The following is a 6,000-nucleotide window of genomic DNA, read 5'->3' as shown; positions in this document are numbered from 1 at the left end:
GGGGTCTCCTCTGAGCCCCGTGACAAAGATCCGAGAGAAACAACCTGTTAAATGGGAGTGGGATGAGTTAATCTTGATAGGGACTCAGTGCGCTCCTGGACAACAATTTACCCAATGTACCCCCTTTTTAAGATTTTAAATGAAAACTGTTTGCATACAAAATGTTTTAATGAAATGTGAAAATGGGTCTGATCTTAAAGTGTACATGTATTTATTATATGAAAACTCAAAATACACTGATGTGACAAAAAAATTATAAGTACATGAATTAAGTGACAATAAAACTTTTCCCAAAAGAAAAAAAAAAAATCTGTTCTTATCAGTTTAATATCTGATACGTCCCCTATACGGGGACTATATATTAAATGGATTTTTAGCACTGGGAGCTGAAAGAGGGGCTTGCCCCGTTCACTCCACGCATCGACCCGGTATTGCAGCGCCTCCGGGAACGGTGCACCCATCTCCTGCCTTGTGGAAAAACAAACAAAGACGCATCTCGAAACCAAAACAGATGGTTTCAATTGAGGGCAGAAACTTCAGCACATCAGCAGCGGATCTTTTTTGGACTCAATGCCAAAGACGCTAAATATGACAATATTGAACTTGCTTGGCTCTGGAGCGTGGCACGCTGAGAGGCTCACTGCAAGGGACAGAGATATTTCGAGCCCAAAGGAAGGACACGTTCTTGGGAGGACATTGGCACCAGAAAGTCTCTCCTGGAGGTTGTCTTTGACCTTTTATTCAACACTATAATGAGGGGAGAGCGCGAACGCAGTCCCCCACTACCACAAATTATGCAGTCGAGATTCCCACATTTGGGGAATTCGCAGCGGTCAGCATAGCCGGGGTGCAATGGCCGAGCCTCGCCCTGGGTGAACCAATTTTTCAATTTTTAGACGCTTTATTGTTTTATGGCACATAAATTACAAAAGATAAACTTGCATGTACATGTTTTCTGTTTTAAAAAAAAACACAATTATACTCCTATTACAACAAAACATATGTTTTCTTCTTTTGTCCAACAATTCATTTAAAATGCATTCAAATATTTTGTATTTTTCAACAACAGTTCAGTTAAAAATGCATCAATATCTGCAGGTATTTATCTTTTTCTTTCCCAACAACAATTCAGTTAAAGTGCATCAATATCTTTGGTTCTTGTCCCAACACCAATTCAGTTAAAGTGCATCAAAATCTTCATTTTTCCCAACAACAAATCATTGAAAGTGCATCCATCAGTTCCTCAATTTTCCACCTGATTTTACTTTCGGCCACCTTAAACTTTACTCTGTCCGTGAGAATGTAGTCATGGACCATTTTGAGGCTAAACCTTTACCACTAGCTGTGTGGACATTTGGCATTTCATAAAGGCGGTTAATTTTATACAGAAAGTTCGGCATGGTTTTCAAAGTGTCACCATTTGTCACCATTTGTCTTCTTTGATCTCTTTTTCTTAGATTTCATAGCCTTTTCTTTTTTCAGATATATATCCTTTATAGATGTAGCCGAAGGGGCGGCAACTACATCCTCAGGCTCCAGTAAGGGATTTGAGGTTGGGGAGGGGGAGTCCCCGTAGGAGGGGGAGGGTTCACCTGACAGAGATGACTCCTGGGGGCGTTTCCGTGATGGCAAATCCCCAGCGTCTTTTATCTGGATGATGGCGATAGGTAGGACTAAAGGGACACTTGCCTGTGCTTTTTCAGGGGGGTCCTCCCTGAGTACTTGCTTCCCCTGGGGTTGGGGAGTGATGAGCTTTGCCATTATGGAATCTAATGTATTCTCGGCGTCTTGAAGGGTCCCAGGGTTCCTCCCGTTTCTGGTACCTGAGTCATGGTTGGGCAGTGGAACTGCCTTCTGGACTGTAGCGTCGGCCATAGGGAGGGGGATGTAGGTCGTGCCTATGATGTCCTCCACTGTGTCGGCGCTCCAGTCGATGAGCGATTCACCTCCTGCTGTCTCCTTCTCTTGGTCCTGAATGGGTTCTTGTATTGGCTGCTGAGAGACATTATTTGTTGGTTCTTTGTTGGTTTCTGAGCGGGAAGGCTGACTGATTTCTGGTTCCTCATTTGCGTGTTCTTCCTCTCTGGCTTCAGGGGTTTCAAAAAGTGAAAGTTTCACCCGGTTGGAGTAAGCATGCGGGCAGTCTTTGAAGCGGTGGTTTTTGGAGGAGCAGAGGTTGCACTTGACAGGGGTTGGGCAATTTGCTGAAGAGTGGTCTGTTGCTTTGCAGATCCTGCAGATATTCCGGTTACAGTCTGCTGCAAGGTGGTCTAGACTGCCACACTTCCTGCATTCTTTTGGCTGCCCATAGTAGAAGACAGAACCCCTGAAGGCTCCCAACTGTATCGTGTTGGGAATGTGTCTCAGCACCCCATCCTGTCGTTGGAGACGGACCTGGAAACGTCTAGACCCGGTTTTTATTCCATCAATGTCCATCACCTCTATTGCATTTTGTACTTCGCAGTGTCTTGTCATCCAAGTCCAGACATCCTGGTTCCTGACTTATTCTGAAAATATCATCACATAAACCGTTTTCAGGTCCCTTTCGGCAAGTGGTGTCATGCTGATCTTATCAAAGCCTGATGCTGACGTTTTCTTCTTTTCGAATCTCTCCAGGCAGTTTTGGAAGTGTTGGCTGGTTGTAAAGATGACCTCAAATATCTTTTTCCCCGGGTAAGCAAAGATATATTCCAGATGGTCTGATGAAAAATCAAGCTCTTTCTGCAGGATGTGTCGGCTGAACTGCAAGCGGTCCATCTGTAGATCTTCCAGAAGGTCAAAACGAACAGCGTTCCGGCGATTGGTCTGGTTTGACGCCATGGTGAACCCACTGGTCTTGGGTTACCATGGATACTTTGTTGCGCCCCTTACACCGCACGACAGCAACAATGCCAAAGGAGAACCACCACCTTGGTGATCATGGTATCTCCCCTGCCAGGTAAGTATGAGTTGGACGGGTCAGAGGCAGGGCAGTCTTGCAACGACACAGGACACGGCGTGGCGGTTCCGGCCTCTGAGCCGGCCAAAGCAGCCCATCAACCACATTTAACCCTTAAATACAGATAAGGCTTGAAATAGACATAGGTTCCAATCGGGGGCACAAAGTGCAGCACAGCAGCAGGGGTCTTTTTTGGACTCAATGCCAAAGAAGCCAAAGGCGAGAGCCACGAACCATGCTCGCGCAGCTTCTGTCTGCAGTTTTCGGCCCATTTAAACCCAGTGTTTTGCTCCCTTTGAGCTCTATGTGTTCTGCTACCATAATAGAAAGTTGACCTTGCTCAGAAACCTGGGAATACCCCCCAGATGCAGGGCAATATTGTGTTATTTCGATAGCACATATAATACGCAAATTCGTGAAGTGTTCCTCATTTCCAATTTGTAATGATTTTTACAACATAAGTCCCGATTCCTATCAAGCAGAGATGGAAGAAGTACTCAGAACTTCCAGTTAAGTAAAAGTGAGGTTGCTTCTCTTGTTTTATACAGTATTTTGTGTTTTTGTCCAATCGGGGCCACAAACTGCAGCACAGCAGCAGGGGTCTTTTTTGGACTCAATGCCTATAGTCACCCAATAGTAAACCTCTCTAATTGTGTGCTAGTACAGATTCCAAACAACAGTGAAGCCATGTTGCATTTGCGGAGAATGGGAACCTAGTTTTCCTCTTGGCTTACAAAGATTCTACCACTCATCTGCCCACATTCAAAAGACATCGTAACTACCACTACGCTGGCGAGGTCAACAAGGTGGATTGTTCAACAGATATTCTATATGCTCCAAGTCATTGAAGAAGGGATACAGTCCACCGGTCATCCCTTACAGTGATTTGATGTCGAGCATCTCACTGAGTTCTCAAATCAATGGGAGTCGGCATGGAGAACATCCCTCTTTACTTGTACACTCCAAAGACCTGTGTGTTTGTTTTAGCAGAGTCCAAGTGGTGCATTATACTTTATTTTCAGACAACACAGAACTGTCTATTGCATTGGCCGGGAATCGGACCCAGGTCTCCCACGTGGCAGGTGAGAATTCTTCCACTGAACCACCAATGCTGAATTATAAAGCCACCATAGGGCAGTTGAGGCGAAAAGTTCAGCCAACAAAGACTGTTTTTCAAGCAACCACGCTTCTATAGCCAAGTGAGGGCCACCGCGAGGGCTTGGACTGGGACAACTATGGTGGTGTCTGTTCTCGAGGACGGCCTCCACAATAACTCTGGTTTCTCTTCAAAGCGTAAAAGTCTTTCGCCTTTTACTAAAGACTTCCGTGGAGAGGAACACCTACGAGTTCAACCTATTTTTGGTAGGCTTGGCCATTTGGCTGAGCATTCTGAGTTTGTGAAAGACAAGAGCAGTCATTAGCACCTGGGCGATCCATGCTACCCCCAGCGCCTCTGTTACGCCAGGTCAAAAGAGCCGCACCAAGACCTGCGGCGACTGCGCAAAGAGTCCGTCTCCCGCAGCAAACGTGTAGCATCATCGCTTCTCGGCCTTTTTGCTTAGACAGCGATCACCTCCCCTTGGATGGAAAACTTTTGCCTGTTGTGGCTCTGGTTTTTTGTCTACATCTGGGAGGACATTATTCTGTATTTGTTTTGCATCATTGAGTTGTTGTTTTGTCTTTGATTTCTTGCAGATTCGTGACAGGCCTCGTTGGTGCTTTGGTCGCACACCTTGTCCTCTGGCCCCAGCGGCTGAACAAAGGAGGGACCCGGGACAAACCAACCTGGAACATCGGCCGCACACCTCATCGCCTGGGGCCAACAGCTGAACTAGGGAGGGGTGAGTACCCCTTTTGACCTGCGGTGCCTCTAACATGTCGGCCTACCATGCCGGCATGCAGAGGCACCATAGTGTGAGGTTCACTTTGTGGAGAAAGATGGGAAGCAGCTGGCGCTGTCCAGACTGGACTTCTCCAGAAACCTCATACAGAAGGCTTTAAACTTCACACCTGATGACTTAAACTGCATCCTCACCCTGCCTTTCAACAAAGGCTTTGACGTTAGCTTCCGTACGTCAATTGCCTTTAGAGAATTTTGGATAAAATTTGAAAGTGTGAAAGCCCAGTTTTTTGCTTTTAGTGTTGAGAAACTGACTGACAATGCCTTGAAAGTAGTCATTGTCAGGATGTTCAATGAGACAGTAACTGCAGAAGACATCCATTTTTGGCTGGGTAGATACTGCACAGTAAAAGGCATGGCTTCAAAAGTGAGAGATGAGGACGGCATTTGGAACTGTGCCTGGCGTGTCCCCATTCAACAATGGCAAGACCCCCAGGGCTATCAAGGCCTTAAACAACTGCCATCAATGATAGTTCTGGGGAACAACAGGGGATACATCCACTATCAGGGACAGCCCAAACTCTGCCGCAAGTGTGGAGAGCATGGGCACCTAGCGGAAGCATGTCAGCAGATGGTTTGTCGGAAATGTAGACAGATTGGGCATACCTTTGAGGAGTGTACAAATGGCAGGAAGTGTAACCTTTGTGGAGAATCCAACCACCTCTTCAGAGATTGCCCTCAGTCTTTTGCCAACAAGCTTAAAGCTGTAAGAGTAGATAGACAAAATGGCAGACGAGAGGAAACAGGTGAAATGTTGATTGGAGAGGCGGAGACAGACACTTCGAATCACCCTCCAAATCCTGTTACTGGAAAAAGAGGACCAGGTGAGGAGGGGCAAGGGGAGGGAACTGTGGATCCAACTGTGGATCCCCCGCCAATGGAGAGTGGAGAAGGTGTAGTGCAGGAAGGGGGCGGAGCTAACCCCACAAATGAAAAGGAACCTGACACTCACCTGGAGAGCGTTAGCAACAATTCCCCCCCCCCCCCCCAATATGCAGCAGTCCATGAGGCCTTTAGCAGAACTGCTATCAGAGTTGTCATCTGATCCTCCCATGGGGGATGATGTCCCCCTCCCCAACGCACAGCAGTCCAAGAGGCCCGTGTCAGAACTATCCTCCAACTCTCCCATAGTTTCAGAGAAGAGAGTAAGAACTGACTACTC

At 46.6% G+C, this 6,000-nt stretch overlaps 4 non-coding genes across 4 annotated transcripts; 2 read left to right on the top strand and 2 right to left on the bottom strand.

Annotated features, from left to right (window-relative positions):
• Positions 1–280: 280 nt before the first annotated feature.
• Positions 281–462, top strand: LOC117444489 (U2 spliceosomal RNA). The gene has a single exon (XR_004551801.1). It is a non-coding gene; the product is annotated as a U2 spliceosomal RNA (small nuclear RNA).
• Positions 463–754: 292 nt separating this feature from the next.
• On the bottom strand, positions 755–926 carry LOC117444485 (U1 spliceosomal RNA). Its single transcript, XR_004551799.1, has one exon. It is a non-coding gene; the product is annotated as a U1 spliceosomal RNA (small nuclear RNA).
• A 3,053-nt stretch (positions 927–3,979) lies between these two features.
• On the bottom strand, positions 3,980–4,050 carry trnag-gcc (transfer RNA glycine (anticodon GCC)). Its single transcript has one exon. It is a non-coding gene; the product is annotated as a tRNA-Gly (tRNA).
• A 158-nt stretch (positions 4,051–4,208) lies between these two features.
• LOC117444482 (U5 spliceosomal RNA) lies at positions 4,209–4,325 on the top strand. Its single transcript, XR_004551796.1, has one exon. It is a non-coding gene; the product is annotated as a U5 spliceosomal RNA (small nuclear RNA).
• The last annotated feature ends 1,675 nt before the right edge of the window (positions 4,326–6,000 follow it).

Source organism: Pseudochaenichthys georgianus, unplaced genomic scaffold (genome assembly GCF_902827115.2).
Source record: "Pseudochaenichthys georgianus unplaced genomic scaffold, fPseGeo1.2 scaffold_823_arrow_ctg1, whole genome shotgun sequence".
Classification (NCBI taxonomy): domain Eukaryota; kingdom Metazoa; phylum Chordata; class Actinopteri; order Perciformes; family Channichthyidae; genus Pseudochaenichthys; species Pseudochaenichthys georgianus.
The sequence above is the reverse complement of the archived record's forward strand: the minus strand, read 5'-3'. Positions and strand labels throughout refer to the sequence as shown.